Here is a 19,720-nt window from a genome sequence, read left to right on the forward strand (position 1 = left end):
GGGAAGAAAGATTCATTGCTAACAGCTATGTGAGTCTGAAGAGGGACTTATGGACTAGTATCAGACTTACAGACTTGAATTAGACTGTGCTGGGATGGTTTATTGATGCATGGTTACTTCTTCATATAAACCTTTTTCTTATACATCTATGACTGTCACTGATTTTTTTTCCTAGTCAACTCAGCCTAACATACTGACACAAGCAACCTGAGCTTGGATCACGTGGACCAGCACCCATGCTTCACCAGGAGGATGGCACTAGTCTCAGGTGCTATCACTCTGCTGCTGCAGTGTCCCAGTGAAGTCTCCTGGACAACTCCCCTTTAGAAGCAGAGAGCTTATCCCCAGAAAATGTGAAGGATGCATAACTTGCATGCTCAATTTTCCAATATTTCTTTGACATTCAAATGAATATGACCTGGTGGCCTCAGGTCATCTTTGATTTACCTGTCTGTCTTCAGACCACTCACCTGCATAGATCCTAGAATGCCCAGAGTGCAGATTCAGTCCTATGAGGTCAACTCCTCCCACAATGCAAAGTCTGACTTTTCTGTTAAAATCTGGAGGAAGGCTAGCTCTGAGCATGGCTGGAATTACGACAGTTGAGGTCCTCTCCCTAAAGTAGGTATGCTTACACAATTTCACCATATTGATTTCACATGCCTGGTCATGATAGTCTTTGTTAAATTAAATTTCTACTTCCAGAAATAATTATAGTGATAACTCATATTTTTGCTAATGTTCAGTATTAGGCCAAAGCACTTTAAATGATGATTAAAGTGTGTTCCCCAAAAACCACATGTTGCAAATCCTAACCCCTCTACCTGTGGTTAAGGAGCCCTGATGGAGTTGTGAGACAGCTATTGAGCTGCTAACCACAGGGTCCCCAAATCAGACCAAGTTCACTGCAGTGGAGTCAATTCCAACCCATAGCGACCCTACAGGGCTGAGTACAATTTCCCTAGTGAGTTTCTGAGGCTGTAAATCTTTGTTGTTAGTTGCTGTGTTGAGCCAGATTGACTAGAAAAACAATTCTGTGACACTCATATATGCGTAAGAGAGAGCTTTATATTGAGAAGCTCTATATATCAGGAAAACAGCCCAGTCCAACTCAAGTCCATAAGTCTGATACTAGTCCATAAGTCCCTCTTTAGACTCATGTAGTCACAGGTGAAGAGTTGTGAATCTAATGGCAGTGGAAGCATCCGGGCCCTGGCAGCAGGAGGGGAAGGCAGAGAGAGAGAGTGGGAGGTTCCCAGGATGCTCCTTATGAGAAGGCCACGCCCACAGGAGGCACCATCAGGCTGTGACCTGACTGACAGGTTGAAGACCATCCCTACACTTTTATCTATCTTCAAGTAGACATGAAATTATTTAACTACCACAGGTGCCGTCAAGTCAGCTCCGACCTATAGCAACTCAATCCCCAACAGAATCAACCACTGCCCAGTCCTGTACCATCCTCCCAATTGTCCATTGATGCGCCCCCTGTGTCAATCTATCTCATTGAGGACCTTCCTCTGTTTTGCCTCCCTTCCACTTTACCGAGCATGATATCTTCTCCAGGGACTGGTCTCCCTTGACCATATGTCTAAAGTATGTAACATGAAGTCTTGCCATCCTTGCCTGTAATGAGCACTCTGGCCTTACGTCTCCCAGTGCAGATTGGCTTGTCCTTTTGTTATGCTAATGAGGCAATGCTAGTGTAGGTCATGTTTTAAATCCATTTCTTTTGGACTATTAAAATCAACACCAACAAAAACCTCATGGTGACCCTAGAGGACAGAGTAGAATTACCCTGTGCCTTTTCACGACTGTCACTCTTTCCAGGAATAGAAAGTCTCATCTTCAGAGGGGTGACTGGTGGGTTAGACTTTCCATCCTTGTGGTTAGCATCACTACACATAAGCCGCTACATCCCCAGGGCTCCTTGAAATATAAAAAGAGCAGATTACACAGAAGCAAGGTAGTACAGATGTGGGGAAGACAGATCCTATCCTAACCACATCAGATCTTTAAAGAACCGAGACTCAGAAGCTGAAAGCGACTCGGACTTCCACACCCTATGAAGAAAGAAGGCCTTCCCCCTGGAGCCAGTGCCTGGAATTCAGATTTCTGGCCTCTGAAACTTTAAGAATATAAATGTCTGCTTGATTTGGTCCCCCACTTGTGCTATTTCTGTTTTGGTAGGTCTAGATAACTAAGGCAACTTAGTTAATTTAACCATGCAACACCAGAAGTCAATTCTATTATTGTTATATTACTGGGAAAGACAATGAGTCCAGAGAGGTTAAATAAATTTCCCAAGAAAACTTATCTAAGAGGAGGCACAGCCAAGGTTGAGCCCAGGGAATCTGACCCCAAGGCTGTTTTTTTTTAATCATTTTATTGGCGGCTCATATAATTCTTATCACAATTCATCCATCCATTGTGTCAAGCAGATATGTACATTTGTTGCCATCAGCATTCTCAAAACATTTGCCTTCTACTTGAGCTCTTAATATCGGCTGCTCATTTTCCCCCTCCCTCCCCACTGCCCTCTACCTCATGAACCCTTCATCATTCATAAATTATTATTATTTTGTCATATGTTACACTGTCCGATGTCTCTCCGCCCCCCGTCCTTTTCTCTGCTGTCCACCCCCCCAAGGAGGAGGCTATATGTAGATTCTTGTAATCAGTTCCCTCTTTCTACCCCACATTCCCTCCACCCTCCAGGCATCGCCACTCTCACCATTGGTCCTGAAGGAGTCATTTGTCCTGGATTCCCTGTGTTTCCAGTTGCTGTCTGTACCAATGTACATCTTCTGGTCTAGCCAGATTTTTAAGGTAGAATTGGGATCATGATAGTGGGGAGGGGGGATGAAGCATTTAAGAACTAGAGGAAAGTTATATGTTTCACCGTTGCTACCCTGCACCCTGACTGGCTCATCTCCTCCCCACCACTCTTCAGTAAGGGGGTGTCCGGTTGGCTACTGATGGGCATTGAGTCTCCACTCTACATTCACCCACATTTACAATGCTATGAAGAAAGCTGGTAGTAAAGAAAGCTGATGGTACCCAGCTATCAAAATATATAGCGTCTGGGGTCTCAAAGGCTTGAAGGTAAACAAGTGACCATCTAGCTCAGAAGCAGCAAAGCCCACATGGAAGAAACACACCAGCCTGTGTGTCCCCAAGCTGTTGAAGGGATCAGGTATCAAGCATTAAGGCACAAAGACCCCAGGGCTTTTACTCTTGACCAACTGGACTTTTCTCCATACCAACTGTCAATGTACACATTCCTCTTTGAACTCTCCCGCCACGGGCCATGTGATGACTCCATTCTCTCACCCTTTCTCCTCTGTTGGAACCACTTCTAAGCCTGCATTCATGCAGCTGGCTTGCAATCACTCAAAGAAGCACATCATTTACATATTAAGCTCCCCTGGGCTTCTCTCCTTCCCTCGAGCACAATTTGAAGCCCAAATGAACAAAATGCAAATGTAAGCACAGGCCCAACAGTCTCTGGATAGAATTCAATTAAAGTGTGGTCATCCCAACCATCCAGAATATGTGTGTGCTGTGTATGCTTTTTACTATTATCAATATAGAAAGACAATATTCGGTTATTATTATAAAAGACTAGCAGCCCCTTGCTAATTTATCCATGAACCACTGCTATAATTATTGATATCAAAATAAGTTTCTTGAGGTCAAAGTCTTATTCCGTTTTACTTCCTCCAATACAGCTATTAAAACGCAAAGCATAAAATAGATAACCTACAACAGTTCAATGGATAGCTAAAAAATATATCAGAGATGACCTATAATTCTGTTGCTCTTATGATATTTATCGTTCTCACAATACTATTTGTAGCTGTTAAGTGAAAATCAACTGTCATTGTCTGGGTACGCGCTGTGCTGCGAACCAAAAGGCTGATGTTCCAAAGCCACCAGTTACTCCAGGGAGAAAGATGAAGCTCTCTGCTTCTCAGAACATCCACCGCCTCGGGAGCCCGAGGAGGCAGTTCTACTCTGGTGCGTAGAGGCACGGTGAGTCAGAATTGACTTGACAGCAGTGGCTCTCTGTTCTTCCAACAACAACAAGATCCATCAAATGTAAGCATACCATAGGAGCCCTGGAGGCACTGCTGGGTGGGCTTTGGATTGCTAATCACGAGCTTGGTGGGTCATACCCACCAGCCACTCTGGAGAAAGATGAGGCTGTCTGATCCCTATAAGATTTATAGCCTCAGATGGACTGAACGGCAGTTGGTTTAGTTTCAGGGCTTGGGTAGGAAAGTAAACATTGCCATTCTTTAAAAATCACGATTATCTTAGTTAAGACAAACTTTTGTTCAGACAATGAGGAGGTCCTGGGAATCATAATGATTTTCCTCATTGACATTATCTATTTTCCACTGGGTTTGATAATACATAGGATGATGATGTCAGATAACAACATGGAAGATAATTTCATATTATTAAGAATCATTCTTAGGGGAATGGAGGGGAAAAAAGAGGAGGTGATACAAGGGCTCAGATAGACAGTAACTGTTTAGGAAATGATGATGGCAACATATGTACAAATATGCTTGATACAACTGATGTGTGGAATATTATGAGAGCTGTAAGAACCCCCAGTAAAAGGGCTAAAAAATCATCATCATCATGCTTAGCCAAGGTGGATATATTTTGGTGAAGACAACGTAATCCCTGGCACAACCCGGAGAAAGAATGTGCACAAGTAGAAATAGAGCTGCAAGACAGCGAGCAGAAGCCAGGCCTGTCAATCTGCAGACAGGGACAACTTCAAAACAAAAACAAAGAGAATAAATGTTGCATTTATAGAACTTCACCACGGAGAAAAGGGCAAGGTGATATTAATATATAATGGACTGCTTTACAGAACATAGAGGAAAATGTCAGAACAGTCAGGAGAAAAATAGTAAGTCTACCCACCAAAATAAAGAGGGAAATCAAGACACAGCAAACACATAAAGGCAACAACGTGGAAAGATATAAAAAGAAAACCCACAAGTGAAAATAGCTCAGCCCAGAACATTAAGTGTAATAAATGAATCGCTATCATCACAGCACACGCACAGTGTAACAAAATGGCAGGAGTAAATTGATATCTGTCAATAACTGCACCGACTGTAAAGTACACCAGTCAAGAGAAAAGGAGGGGATAAAAAATAACTAATCAACATCAAGAGACACACCTTAGACATAGAGGTTAAAAAGTAAAGGATGGGAAATAACATATGTTAAGCAAGCCATAAGCAAAAGAGAGCAGGAGTGGCCATTTTGATAAAACAGACTTCAAACCAACATCCATTATGAGACAAAGAAGAATATTGTGTACTGATGAAAGGGCCAATCAACCAAAGAAAATACCTTAATAAATAATTAAGCACCCAATGTCAGAACTCCAAATTACATCAAACAAACCCTAGCAGAATTGAAAAAGAGAGTTTTGCAATAATACGAAAGCAACACTTGCTATGATGGACAAAACAACTAGAAATAGACTCCACAAAGACCCAGAAGAACTAAACACAACCAACTTGACATCAGACTATAAAGGACACATCACCCAAAAGCAACACAGTGCATAGTCTTCTCCAGAATAGGCTCCACATAGACCCTCAATCAAGCTTCAATAAGCGGGGAAAAAACACATCAGAATAATACACAAGGCATTGTGTCTGATCATTATCCAAAAATCAACAACAACAAAAAACAAGGAAACCAAACAACACTTTGCTTTAAAACTACGGGATAATAGAAGAAATTAAAAATGAAAATTTTAAATTCTTAGAACCAAATGTGAATGAAAACACAATATTTCAAGAATGTTGGTTACCGCAAAAGCAGTGCTCATCAGGGATTTATAACAATATACACACATCCAAAAAGAAGGGTCAAAATCAGTAGATTACCCTACAATTCAATGAAATAAAAAACCCAAAGCAAAATGAATCCACAGTCAATGAATGAAAGGAAATAATAAAAATCAGAGCAATCATAAATGAAATACCAAACAGAAAAGAAATAGAATCAACAGAACTAGCAGTTGAGACTTGGAAAAATAAGAACAATAAAATTTAAGAACCACTGATAAAACCGATAAAAGAAAAAACTAAGATATAAATAACCCAAATAAGATAAACCAACACCAAGCCACTGAATTGCTTCTGACTCGTGTGATTCCACAGAGCAGCAGTTCTCAACCTGTGGGTAGAGACCCGTTTGGGGGTCAAACAACCCTTTCACAGGGGTCACCTGATTCATAACAGTAGCAAAATTATAGTTATGAAGTAGCAACAAAAATAATTTTATGGTTGGGGGGGGGTGTAAAATCCTAAGTGTCCTGGTTTTGTTTCTCTAGAGAACGCTAACAGAGCAGCCCAGTTCCTAATCCATAGCGTATTGAATTCCTTAACAAATTAGATGGTAGACATTAACATAGAACCAATTTAAATAAAAGAATCTTAACAATATTATAAAATTTGTAGTCTAACAAATTTTAAAACCTAGAGAAAATAGAAACAATTTCCAGAAATATGCCTAAGACATGTTTAAAATCTGGAAAGGTGTGCATCTGGTTTGTATCCTTTACCACAATCATTCAACTGTTCCTTATGTCACTCCTTTGTCTTCCTGCCTGCATGGTTCCTGCTGGGAAGTCTGAGCTTGTTTATTTGTTTTCCTTTGTAACTGATGTTTCTTTTTTTCACTAGCTGCCCTCATGATTCTCTCGTTTTCTGTGATACTGGTGAGTTTAACTATGCTGTGTCATGATGTTTTCCTTTTATTTGGGCGGGGAGTTCTGTTCTATTTGAGGGTCTCAACTTCATAAATAGTTATTTTCTCTTCCTTTTTGATGTTAAAATTTCTCCCATGATTTTTAGGCTTTTATTTGCTTTCTATTTCTTCTTGCTTGGGATCCCAATGAGTTATCAGTTGTTGGTTATTTCTCTTGATAGTGTCTCACATCATTCTCAGGCTTTCTTCTGCCTCTCGCTGTGTGTGTGTATCAGTTTATTGTTTCCTCTTTAACAAATGATTGCTCGATACTATGTTGTTTAGTTCTATTACCTCATTGTTTATCTTCTAGGATTCCTTTCAGTTTAAGGATTCTAGATTTGAATTTCTCCCGTTGTTCTCATGAGGGTCCCCCACCTCTCTTGGAAGAACCTTAGCATCAGTCTTCTGGATCCTGCTTCTAGTACTTCCAAGGCGCCTCTTCAGAGTGCTCCATTGGGTTGGGGTGGTTCTCAGTTGTTTGTTTGTTTTTTAGTTTACTGTGGTCGACTGCTGTTTCCTTGGCATCAAGGTACAGTTATTAGTAGTGTGTGAGATTTGGGGCTGTGTAGAGGTAGTTGTCTCGGTTTAGTGATGTGGTAGAGGTTTAATTGGAGCTGGAAACAGACCGTGGTGAGATACAGAAAAGAGGAGAGATGTGGGTAGCTGAGGAAAGGGAGGGGATTGGAGTGAGAAGGAGATAAAAGTAATGCTAGTAATAAGCGGCTGTCTGGATAGGGGAACACATTTGTAAAAATAATGAGACAATGTATTTTCAGAGGGGGAATGAGAATTAATAGATTTCCTGGAAATATATGTTGTGAGGAAAATGAGAGAACAGAAAGAGATGATGGGTGGGTTTTCAGGGAAGAGAAGGAGAGACAAAAGTGGTCAATGATTCGGGTCTGGGTGCGGCAGTTCTGCTGCTGTGCAGGTGAATGGGGATGGATCGGTGCACTGTGGGTGTGCTCAATACTGCAGCTGTCAGTTTTTGCCTGAATGATGCATACTTCCAGGACACTGCCATCTTACTAGAAGAGAAAGTGGGAGAAAACTTGAAGAAAATAATAAAAGTATTATAATAGAACAAAAATATAAAATTTAAGAAAATTAAAAAGTGAAAAATAAAACTGCCTGTGGCTGGGTGTTCCTCTTTCTTTGAATGTGTTTTTATGGATACAGTGTGCCGAGCGCAAGAGGCGGGGCATGTGGAGTGGGGAGCCCACCAGGGAACAAAGCAAGAAAGAATGAGAAAGTGGGAAATGACAAAAACTGTAGCTCGGGTACTGAGAATGTCGGCATCAAACTGCCCACACGGTCTGCTGCCCATGCTAGACCCCAGAGGCCAACAAGGTCAGAGGTTTGGCTGGCTGGGTTGCTTCAGGGACAGAAAGTTTTGACTCTGCCAGAGATGAGCAGGGAGCTCCCAGAAGCAGCTCATCCTCCAGGCAGTGGTGAAGGGGAGTCTGTTAGCAGACATTGCTGCTCTCCCACTTCAATAAATATTCATCTACTTAGATTTCAACTTGATCTTCTCCCTTCCAGGCATCACAGGCTATCCCTCCTAGTGGATCCTCTCTGGTCGTTGCTGAGATTTCATGCTTATTACCTGGTGGCTATATTCCTGGAGCCTGCCATACTCTAACTTTTTGACTGTTTGCTTTCACAACACAAATCACCTACAGGTGTTGCATATTTGTGTTACACAGGGTTCTCTAGAGAAACAAAACCAGGACACTTAGGATTATAGATAGATAGATAGATAGATAGATAGATAGATAGATAGATAGATAGATAGATAGATAGACAGATAGATAGATACAGCATGAAGGAAAGTAACAACTAATTAGTCCACACAGCAGTATAGAGGGCTCAGTTCAATTCACTTTCATCAAACAGTTAATATACTGGAAGTCCTTCAACCTAAGAGGGCTGTTCAGTCCAAGGTCAAGGGAACAGACAGCTGAGTCTTCCCTAGAGCATGCAAGCAGCCCAACCAGAGGCAGCAAACAGCAGGGTGGGTCACCAACAGTCAACCAGATGACAGAATCCAACAGTCCCACGCTCAAGACACCAGCAGCGTGGTGAAGCAGGTCTTGAAGGAACGTCAAGCTCTAGTGACATGATCCACAGGTTGGCTGTCCCACAGGTAGTGTAGCTCACAAGTTGAGGAAGAGAACTTGCTAAGGCAGCTGCACACTGGTCCGATCACCAGAGAGCAAGAGAGAGACTGGCGGGGCTTGCTGAGCCATTTTTCTCTTTGTCCTCCAATCAAACTATGACCTTTTTAATCCCACATGCTCCTATTGGCCAGGTGGCCACAATAAACCTACATATCACAATAGTTTAAACTGATTTAATGGAATAAAATTAACTTTTGCTTTGAAGTTTGTGCAACCTTCCACAAGGAAAATGGTGACATCTGGAAGTCCTGGGTGCACCCTGAAATCATGGGTGCATGTGTGACACAGCAACTATTGCCAAGACACCTGGACTCCTGTGCAGCTAAGGAGTTGAACCAGCAATAGCAGAATGGGCTTGTGGGGGGGTCCCTGCTGCCCTTCTGGAAAGCTACACCTTCCTGGGTGGCATTCGCAGGTGAAATTGTAAAAATAATCCTCTGATTAGCAAAGGGAGTCCTAAAGAAGTGAGACACCACTTCAATAACAGGTACATTTATTTACATTTTAAAGTCAGTAAATAGTATTTCCACACTTATTTGCCTATAAATCTGGGAAGCTTTGAATGTAGCCTGATGATTTGGATATTATTGTTTTGTTATAATGAGCCTGTGTTTATGTATAGAGTACCTTTATTTTAGGCCTGCTGAAATAAAGCAGCTCCATGGGACAAAGACAGGGCTCTCTGCTCCCATGAGGAGCTGCAGTCTCAGAAAGCCACAGGGCCAGTTCTACCCCGCCCTATAGTTCTACCCCTGAGTCAGGATTGACTCAAGAGCAGTGAATTGAGTTTTGAGACGTGATTAGGGTGAAATGGCCCAATATCTACCACTGACTTTTACATGTTAATGCCAACGTCCCTACACTAGCCCAGAGGCCTCATTTCATCTTCACCGTCACCCTTCTTGGATGAAGTAAAGTCAGGATGCTCCTCAGAAGTGAGACTGGCAAGATTTCTCTCATACTTTGGACACGTTGTCAGGAGAGACCCATCCCTGGAAAAGAACAACAGGCTTGTTAAAGGAGAGGGGTAGCAAAAGAGAGGAAGACCTTCAGGGAGATGGATTGACACAGTGGCTGCAGCAAAGGATAACAACAATTGTGAGGAGGACGCAGGACACAGTGTTTTGTTCTGTCGAACACAGGGTTGTGGTGTGTCAGAACCGATTCAATAGTCCGTAACATCTCTGTCACCATTTGCTCCTGTCCCTCATTCCACACCAGCCCCCTTCTCCTCCTGCTCCCTCAGCCTTGGATATGCTGGGCATGTGCTGCCTCTAGCCTGTTTATTCTCTGTTCCCTCTGCCCATATGGTCTCCTCCCAGGCAGGTGCATCACCTGAAGGCCCTTCGGAGCTTTCATGCCTTCCCTCAAAGTCAGTGGGAATTTTCCGGACAGTCAAAAATTCAGCCTTCTGGTTCCCTGGGACAATTAATAGCCTATTTCTCTGCACCAGCTTCTCTGAAGCGATTACCATTAATGACTTGTAAACATTAACTTAATTGCCTTTTATGGTAATTGCCTGTTAGCCAATAAGCTGTTTCATTAAAGCTTTGTTGGCTATATTCTGTATCACTACTCAATTCTCAGGGCCTAAAAAAATAACAACAATATACCAGGAACTTATTAAATATATATTGAATGGGTTTTGAAAAACAGGCAAAGTTTGGGCTCAACAATTTACTCTAAGAATTCAGTTGCAACTCTTGTTTTAAATTACAAGATGCACAAGAGTAAAATGTGCCATCTATTGGTGACTGGTGGGATTGACAGGCTTTCACTCTAAAAAAGTCAGCATCGTTTACTTTGTTGGATGTCAAGATTTTTAAAGTCCCAAGATCTTTGATGGCATGCCCTGTAGACTTCATTGACATTTTGGTAGATTTCTTCCTAGACGGTGGTGACAAATTCCAAGGACAGTGTCTGCTGTCCGTCACCTGGGATGGAGTGGGTTCTGTCTCCCTTTACCGTTATCAGTGGTTTTGTGTTGCTGTTGAGTTGGCTCTGACTTGCGAAGACTTCCTGGAAACCAGAACAAAACTCTGCCTCGTTCTTTATGGTCACTGTTATGTTCCAGTCTATCGTTGCTGCTGTTGGGCAGTGCCGTCTGACCTGGGGAGCTCATCACCCAGCACTATGGTGGCAGCTAAGTATTCTGTCGAGATCCATAAGGTTTTGTTTTTATAAGTAGATCACCAGGCCTGTGGTAGTCACCTAATCTGGTGCCAATTTGAGGAGTAAGGGTGTAGGGTATAGTCTAGCTTGACAATCAGATCATAGCCAATGAGGCCTCTGTGTGGGCATGGCCTTCCCCTGAGAATTCTGGGAAATTCAGCACTTCCTCCTTGGAGGCAGAAGACACCTCTCTCTCTGACACTCTCTGGGAGACATAGCAGCTGACAAGACACATGGACCTACCCTGATGCAGAGACCCCTGCCAGCGCTGAGGTGTTTCCACTGATACTGGTTCCAAAGACTTTCTGTCCAATGTCCTGTGATCTTCTACATTTGGTGTCATTGCATGTGTTTTGTGAGTCTGAAGAGGACTTTTTAGTTTGGTATTGGACATATGGGCTAATATTGGACTTATGAACTTGATCTGGACTGGGCTGGGAAGTTTTCTCAATGTTTAATTGCTGTTGTATATAAATCTCTTTCTTATACAAATATGTGTGTCCATGGAATTGTTTCTCTAGTCTACCCAGACTAACATAAGGCCCGTTTTCCTCATCTATCTTAGTCTGGAAGCTCTGCTGAAACCTGTCCATCATGGATAACGCTGCTGGTATTTGAAATACCAGCGGCATGGCTTTCGGGATCATAGACACCCACAAGCTAACGCAGTAAGACACAGGGGCAGATGGGTGGTGGTATTGATCTGTGATAAACACAGAGCAAGACACAAACTTCACGACACCACAATGGGCTCATTCGGGTGGGAGTGAAGGAGGCCTGCCTGGTGGCATAGTGGTTACATGTTGGTCTGCTGACTGAAAGGTAAGCAATTCAAAACCACCAACTGCTCCGTGTGGTTTTCTACTCCCGTTAAGAGTTACAGTCTCAGAAACTCACAAGGGCGGTTCCACCCTGTCCTGTAGTTTTGCTATGAGTCAGCATCGACTCTGTGGCAGTGTGTTTGAGGGTAGGTATCAGGAGAGTGGTGCTGATTCCTGAGCTCTGAGACCATAGGTTCTCTATCACCCCCCTTTTCAGAAAAATGATTACTTAAAGCCTCACTGGCAATGAAAACTTGCAGTACAGCCCATAATGGAGGATAAAGTAAAGGTATCTGCTTCTGCAGCCTCCTCCTGCACCCCACCCCCCACATTGTTCCAGTGACCCCCACCCCCACCCCAGAGGCAGTTTCACCCTCTTTCGGAAAGACTGAATGGACTTTTAGAATCCACGTGTGTAAAACTCTCTAGATGCAAAGGCTATGGAGGATGGAGCAGAGGTCTAAGTACTTGCATGAACATAAACCTAAAACAGCATCTTGGTTAGTTACCCAAGAGCTGAGGCTAGCATCCCCAATGGAACGGTAAGCTGAACCCTGTCCACGTGGACCTCTGGATGCTGATGAACAGCACTTCATGTCTCTTTATCAGCCTCTTAAAGCACCACCTACCCCTCCCGTCACTGCAGTACTCACATCCCCAGGTCCTGGTTCTAGTCGTGTATTTACTCATCCACTACATGGTTATTGGATCCAAATGTGCTGGGCACTGGGGACAGGGAAAACATATATGCTATCATGTCTGTGCCGGTGTACAGAGAAAGTTTAATTTTGAAATAGTTGCAAATTCAATTGTGAAAAGGATTAAAGTGATTTCCCTCAATGCAAAATCCTAGGCTGGGAAACATATGGTTACTTTCTAAGTGAGATGTATAACAGATTTAATCTGACAATGGTAGGAACTGTGTTAGTCTGGGTTGACCAGAGAAATGAATTCAGAGGCGCTCATATGTGTATAAGAATGAGCTTTCCAATGGGAACAACAGTCCTGGGCAAACCTGTGGTCGGGGAAGGGGGTGATGAGCAGGCAGCGCCATAGACGGGAACAACTAGGGTATTAGAGTCAATAACGAGGAAATAGAGATGGAGGGTGGGGCATGTCAGAGCAACAGCAACTTAGCTAAGAGGAGGTACCAAGAGGCAGGAATAAGGAGAAAGTGACAGTGGGGCAGGAGGAAGGTAAAAGGAAACAGAGGAAGGACCTAGGAAGCAAAGCAGTAGATAGAGGTATAAACATAGAGCTGTACATATGTAAATACATTAATTCACAAAAATAGAGGCATTAGCCTATGTACATATATTTATATGAAAGTGGGCGGGCTTCAGGCCTCTGCTCATACCCTCCCTCAATACAAGAACACTTCGTTCTAACAAATTGGCAGTCTGAGATGTTCACCCTCCTGACACAATTGCTGAAGACAAAACGGGTGCATAAGCAAATGTGGTGAAGAAGGCGGATGGTGCCCAGCTATTAAATGATATAATGTCTGGGGTCTTCAAGGCTTGAAGTTATATAAGCCGCCATTCAGCAGAGAAGTAACAAGCCCACATAGAAAAAGCACACCAATCATGAGGCGTCATCGGGACTGGGTAATGGGCATCAGAAGATACATAGCAAACAAACAAAACATATTGTTGAGAATGAGGGGGTTTGGAGCAGAGATCCAAAGGCCATCTGTAGATAATGGAACAAACTCCCCACAGAGGGGCCACAGGGAAGGGATGAGTCACGGGGGTGCAGTAAAGCATCAATTGAGGCTTCCTCAACCCCCACCATGACCCCAGTGCTGCTTCTCAATTCAGACTAGACCGAAGCCTGTACATGGGTATAGGTAAGATATAGGTGCTTACGACACACAGAATCCAGGAACAGGAGTAGAAATAGCAATACCAGAAGGTTAGGGGGAAGAGGGAGAGAGGAAGACAGGAAGGGGGAACCGATCGTAATGATCGATACTTAACCACACACATCTCTCCAGGGGGAAGAACAACAGAAACCATGGGGGAAGGGAGATAGCAGTCTGTGTGAGATATGAAAACAATAACAATTTATAATCTATCAAGGAGCTATGAGGGTGGGTGAGGGAACAAGGAGAAAAAGAATAATTTATAATTTATCAAGGGTTCATGAAGGAGGGAGGGGGAAAATGAGGAGCTGATATCAAGGGCTCAAGTAGAAAGAAAATGCTTTGAAAATGATGATGGCATCATATATACAAGGGTGCTTGACACAATGACCCTATTATGATGAGAACTGTAAGAGTCCCCAGTAAAAAGCATTTAATATTTTAAAAATGTGCTTTATATCAATGAGTAATTGTATATCAAGAAAACATCATAGCCCAGTCCAGATCAAGCCCATAAATCTGATATTAGCCCATAAGTCAAATACTAGTCCATAAATCCTTCTTTAGACTCACACAATCACATGAAATGATGCCAAATGTAGGAAGATCACAGGCCAGTAGGTGCAAAGTCTTGCGGATCCAATGGCAGTGGAAGCATCTCAGCATAGACCTGGGTCTCCCCATGGCTCCTCCAGCTCTCTGCCTGCGGCTCTTCAACAGGAAGGTGAAGCAGAGAGAGTGTGGCCCACCTGCAGGGGAAAGAGAGGAAGTTCCCAGAAAGGAGGCATCATCAGGCTGTGACCTGATTGACGGCCTAGAACTCCACCCCCACACGTATTTATCAAGTTGACGTGAAATGATGCAACTCCCACAGAGCTATATAATTATTTAGGATGCTGCATAGCATTTGGGTGTAAATAATAAGATGGGCGCCACCTAAGGGAGACCCCACCCTCTTTATAATTTTGGTAAGACCGGGGATTTTGTTTATGTTTGCTTACTTTGCCAATATAGCGAATTGTACCCTCTTAAGCCGCTGGTGGCACAGGTCAGCAGTTCAAAGTCATCAGCCTCCTCCACAGCAGAAAGAGAGGGCTTTCCATTCCTATAAATAGTACAGTCTCAGAAACCCACAAGAGCAGTTCCACGCTGGCTGATAGGGTTGCCGTGAGATGGAATCTACTTGATGGCAGTGAGGGGTCTGTTTTTGTTTTTCCTTTTGTGTTTAACCCGTTGCATGGAGTCTTCTCTGATTCTTATTGGCCCTAGAGAGGGTTTCTGAGACTGCAAGTCTTTACCGAAGCAGACAGCCCCAACTTTCTCCTGAGGCATGGCTGGTGGATTTGAACCTTAACGGTAACAGCCCATGGACAGTGCCTCCAAGCCTCCTTAAATTGTACCTGCTGACACTAAATTGATGCCAGGCTCTGGTCTGGAAACCCCTGTCTTAAAAGCATTCATTTTCTTCTTGTTGATAGCTTTAACCATTTTTTTTCTCTTTTGGTGATAAAAAAAGTCTTTCAGTTCTGCCTACTGGGAATTCCTCATTCCCGAGGGATCTCAGCACATGGACTCCCACACCACCATCCAGTTCACATGGTACAAGGATGGATAAAATGGAAAACAACAACGACAAAGCCCTAGTGCAACCACAAGCAAGCCCTCAAGTCAATTTCTGTTCATAGAGATCCGATATGGGATTTCTGAGAGTGTGAATCTCTACTAATCTTTAGCATTTTATGGAAAACTTCACTATACCAACAAGAAAAGTCAAAGAATTCAATTCCATTTTTAAGTGGACAGAAGGCATAAACAGGCACTTCACCAAAGAAGGCCTTTAGGAAGCCAGCAAACACATGAAAATTAGCCATTCAAAAATTACAAATCAGAACAACAATAAGATTAAAAAAAAGATCCCTCATCACTCCTGCATTCATAGCAAAGTTCAAGGGGGAAAACTCCACATGATGGTGAGTTATGGATAAATGGAACACTCATACCCTGCTAGTGGGACAAAACAGGTGCCACCGTTGTGGAAAGTGGTATGGTACTTCCTTAACAAGTAGGGATCAGAAATACAAGATGACCCAGCGGCAATCCTTGGTACATATGCTTGATAAATAAGACCCACCACTTGAATAGATATATTGCACACCCATGTTCATTGCAAATGTATTCACGATAACAAAAAGAAAGGAAGGAACGATCTAAATGCTCATCAGTAGAAGAATGGATGGACAAATATTGGCACATTGAATGAATACTACACATCACTAAAGAATCATGATGAATCTGTGAAGCACCTCATAACATAGATGAACCTAGAAGATCATATGCTGAATGAAATTAGTCAACTTGATGTGATTGAAATATGGAATGATATGACATATGTATTAAATGCCAATTAATAATAATAATAAAGAAATTAGTCAAACACAAAAGGATCAATATTATATGTTGCATTCTTTCAAGTTACCAGGGATGGAAGGGGTAGAAGAGTTACAGTCTGGAAGGTAGATGGAGGTTAACTTGGGCAACCTAGAAGCCAACATACATTAAGAGGGAAGTTAGGGAAAATGTTTGGAGGCAGGGAAGACACGGGTGTTTTCAAGAGTTAAAGGTAACAGAGGCAAATATTGTTATGTCCACAATGCCCAGTAGTGATCTATGAGTAGATGCTTGGATAGACATGAAGGCTGAACAGGTGGGAGAGGGAAAGTGTGAGTACACCTACAAGTATGTGTAGGTTACATATATATATATATATTTATATCTATAATATATGTATGCATATATTTAATTCCAGTGCAGCTATATTCCTGGATGTGGTGAAGCACGTGGGGCAATATTATGACAACTTCTTAGACATTACCAAACACCTTGAAAGAATGACTCACTGGGCCTGGGGGATCAACACCATAGTCTCAGGGGACAGTAAGGTCAATTGGTATAGCCAAGTTCAAAACAACAATGTTCTACATCCTAATTTGGTGACTAGCGACGGGGGTCTTAAAAACTCATAAACAGTCACCTAAGGTGCAACTTTCAGTCTCTCCTCATCCACTGGAAAAAAAAGTGAAGAAAATCAAAAGTTTTATGGAACTAATTACTCCAGTAGACTGATAGACCATGCAAATATCAGTCTCCCCAACTCTGAGACCAGAGGAATGAGATGGTGCCTTGCTACCACTACAAACTGCCCTGAAAGAGATCACAGTAGAAGATCATGGATCGAGTGGGAGGATAATGTGAAACAGATCTCAAATCACTAAAGAAACTAGGCTCATTGGTCAGAGACAGGTGGGATCCCAGAGACCATAGCCTTTACCCTTCAGCCCTGGAACTGAACTCACCCCCATGTTAGAATAGCCATCCACTTAATCTCAAAGGGGCAGCATTTACCCAAGGCCAAAGCTCAGGGTTAGGAAAGGAGGGTACAAACAGGAACGCAGGGAGGGCGTGGGCTAAGCAATGGTACACCGGGGGGATTAGAGCATGAACTGAATCAGACTGTATGCGCACACTTGAATTATTGAATGGAAAACTGTGCTGTGCTCTGGAAAGCACCATCATTCCTAATAAGAAAACATTGATTTTGAATCATAACCCCCCAGCTCCCCACCACCACCAAAAAGATGATTCCCAATCCTGCTGCCATGTCATGTGACTCACAGTGACCCTGCAGGACAGACTAGCACTGCCGCTCAGGGTTTCCAACGCTGTCATCTTTACGAAAGAGCCTTGGGAGTGCATGGCTAAGTGGATTTGAGTTTTGATTCTAAGAGCTAAAGAGTCCTTGGGTGGTACAAACAGTTAACGCCCTTTGCTGCTGACCCAGAGGTTGGGAGTTCCGCTCAGAAACTCCTCAGAAGGAAGGCCTGTTGACTGACTTCTGGAAAATCAGGCATTGATAACCCTATCTATGGAGCTTCATTCGACTCTGTCATCCACAGCGGCACCATGAGTTTGAATCAACCCAACAGAAACTGGTTTGTGGTCTTATGTAAGTCACTTTGTAAAACTGTATGAAACTCCACCATTACAATATTTAACACTTCAACAACAGTCTTCAATCCAAATCCATGTCCACTGCCAACGAGTTGATTCCTATCCATATTGACCCTATTTAGGATTTCTTACACTGCACATCTTCACAAAAGCAGATCGCCTCATTTCTCTCCTGCAGAGCTGCTGCTGCTGGGTTTGATCCACCAACCTTGCAGTTTGCAGCCCATCGCTTACTCAGCAGCATTACAACAATCTTACAGCGAATTACTTCTAGAGACTGTGGACCACTGTAGAGATTATGGATCTCTGTTACCCACAAAAGCAGCAACACTGGCAAGAGGCTCAAGGGAACTGTGAGCTATTGGCTGGAACCAGGTGCAGAGTGCCTCTTGTGTGGAAAGCAAAATGGCAGGCCTGTTAGGTAAACCATGAGGCAGCTGGTGGAGCCCGGTATCAGTTGAACATAATCCTTTCTTAGCGTAACCTGAGGCAGGCCCTGAAGACATTCCATAAGGTTTGGGAAGAATGAGGTAGAGCAGGTTTGGCTGATAATCACATTTTCAGTGTGAGGGTTGTCATAAAAGAGACGTATACATGAAAGAGGCATATTCAGAGGTGGTATGCAATGTTTCCAAAATGTATTTAAATATGTATACTAGCTCCTTCCCAAGAATCTCATAAGACTGGTGATCTATGAACCGCCTTTGGAAAACCGTTGGCTCAGAGTTGTTTCTCAACAGCTGATCTAGTGATCTTTAGAAGTCAGGTACTCCGTTCTTGGTTGGGGCTGGGGCGGCAGAATGTTGAGCAGCATCCCTGACCTCTACCCGTTAGGGCAGCGGTTCTCAACCTGGGGGTTGCCACCCCTTTGGGGGTCGCATTAGGAAGGTTGAGAACCAATGCATTAGGTGCTACTCACCTCCCCGCCCCACCCCTACACACACCCAGACGTGACAGCCAAACATGGCTCCAAAGGTTGCCCAGTGTTGAGAACTATTGGCTTAAAGCAGTGGTTCTCAAGCTGTAGAGCGTTTCTAAGTCACCTGGAGTTCTCGTTAAAAAGCCCATTCCTACAAGGAAGCACCTGATGCACTTGCCTTGTGGTGCTGGAGAAACCTGAAAGGACCATGGATGCTACATGAACGAACCCATCCATCTCGAGAGAAAGACGGGCAGAGTGCTCCTTATAGCCGTGGTTCTCAACTTTCCTAACGCCTTCACCCTTTCCGACAGTTCCTCAAGGTGTGGTGCCCCCCCAACCATAACATTATTCTCATTGCTACTTCATAACTGTAATTTTTCGACTGTTATGAATCAGGTGGCCCCTGAGAAAAGGTCATTCGACCCCCAAAGGGGTCGCAACCCACAGGTTGAGAACCGCTGTGTTAGAGGCAAGGATGACGAGGTTTCTTTTTATGTACTTTGGACATGTCCTAAAGGAGATGGGTTGGCACAGGCTGCAGCAGTGGGCTCAGGCTCAGGAACAATGGTGAGGATGGCACCTGACCAGGCAGTGTTCCTCGCTGCAGTGTTTGGTTAGTGTCGTTCTGGGCCAGAACTGACTGGATGGCTCCAAGAGCTATAACAAGGGAAAGCAATAGGCTAGAGGGTAGACTGGGTTTACTGGGTGAAGAGGCAGAAAATATCCTATAAAGTTGCTATGAGTTGGCATCGACTCAAGGGTAGTGAGCTTTTGGTTTGAACAAATTCCCAGGTGCTGCTGCTGGTGGTGGTGGTGGTCTGGGAACCAGCCTTGGAGAAACACTGTCTTAGAGCAAGGAAGCTTAGAACTTTATAGCTTGGTAGCTACGCTCACCAATTCTTACCGCCGCTGCTCACCAACTGAACTGCTGCAGCAAGCAAACCTGGGCTGGACCATA

The 19,720-nt window shown here is 43.4% G+C and overlaps 1 long non-coding RNA gene across 1 annotated transcript in view; it reads right to left on the reverse strand.

Moving 5' to 3' along the window:
• Positions 1-1,803: 1,803 nt before the first annotated feature.
• Positions 1,804-19,720, reverse strand: part of LOC142439093 (uncharacterized) — a 53,513-nt gene continuing 35,596 nt past the window's right edge. Inside the window, exons 3-4 of the long non-coding RNA XR_012782833.1 lie at positions 14,406-14,581; positions 1,804-1,929 (exon numbers count right to left, since the gene is read on the reverse strand). This is a non-coding gene — a long non-coding RNA (uncharacterized LOC142439093). The remainder of the gene's footprint in view (positions 1,930-14,405; positions 14,582-19,720) is intronic.

Source organism: Tenrec ecaudatus, chromosome 2 (genome assembly GCF_050624435.1).
Source record: "Tenrec ecaudatus isolate mTenEca1 chromosome 2, mTenEca1.hap1, whole genome shotgun sequence".
NCBI classification, from domain to species: Eukaryota; Metazoa; Chordata; class Mammalia; order Afrosoricida; family Tenrecidae; genus Tenrec; species Tenrec ecaudatus.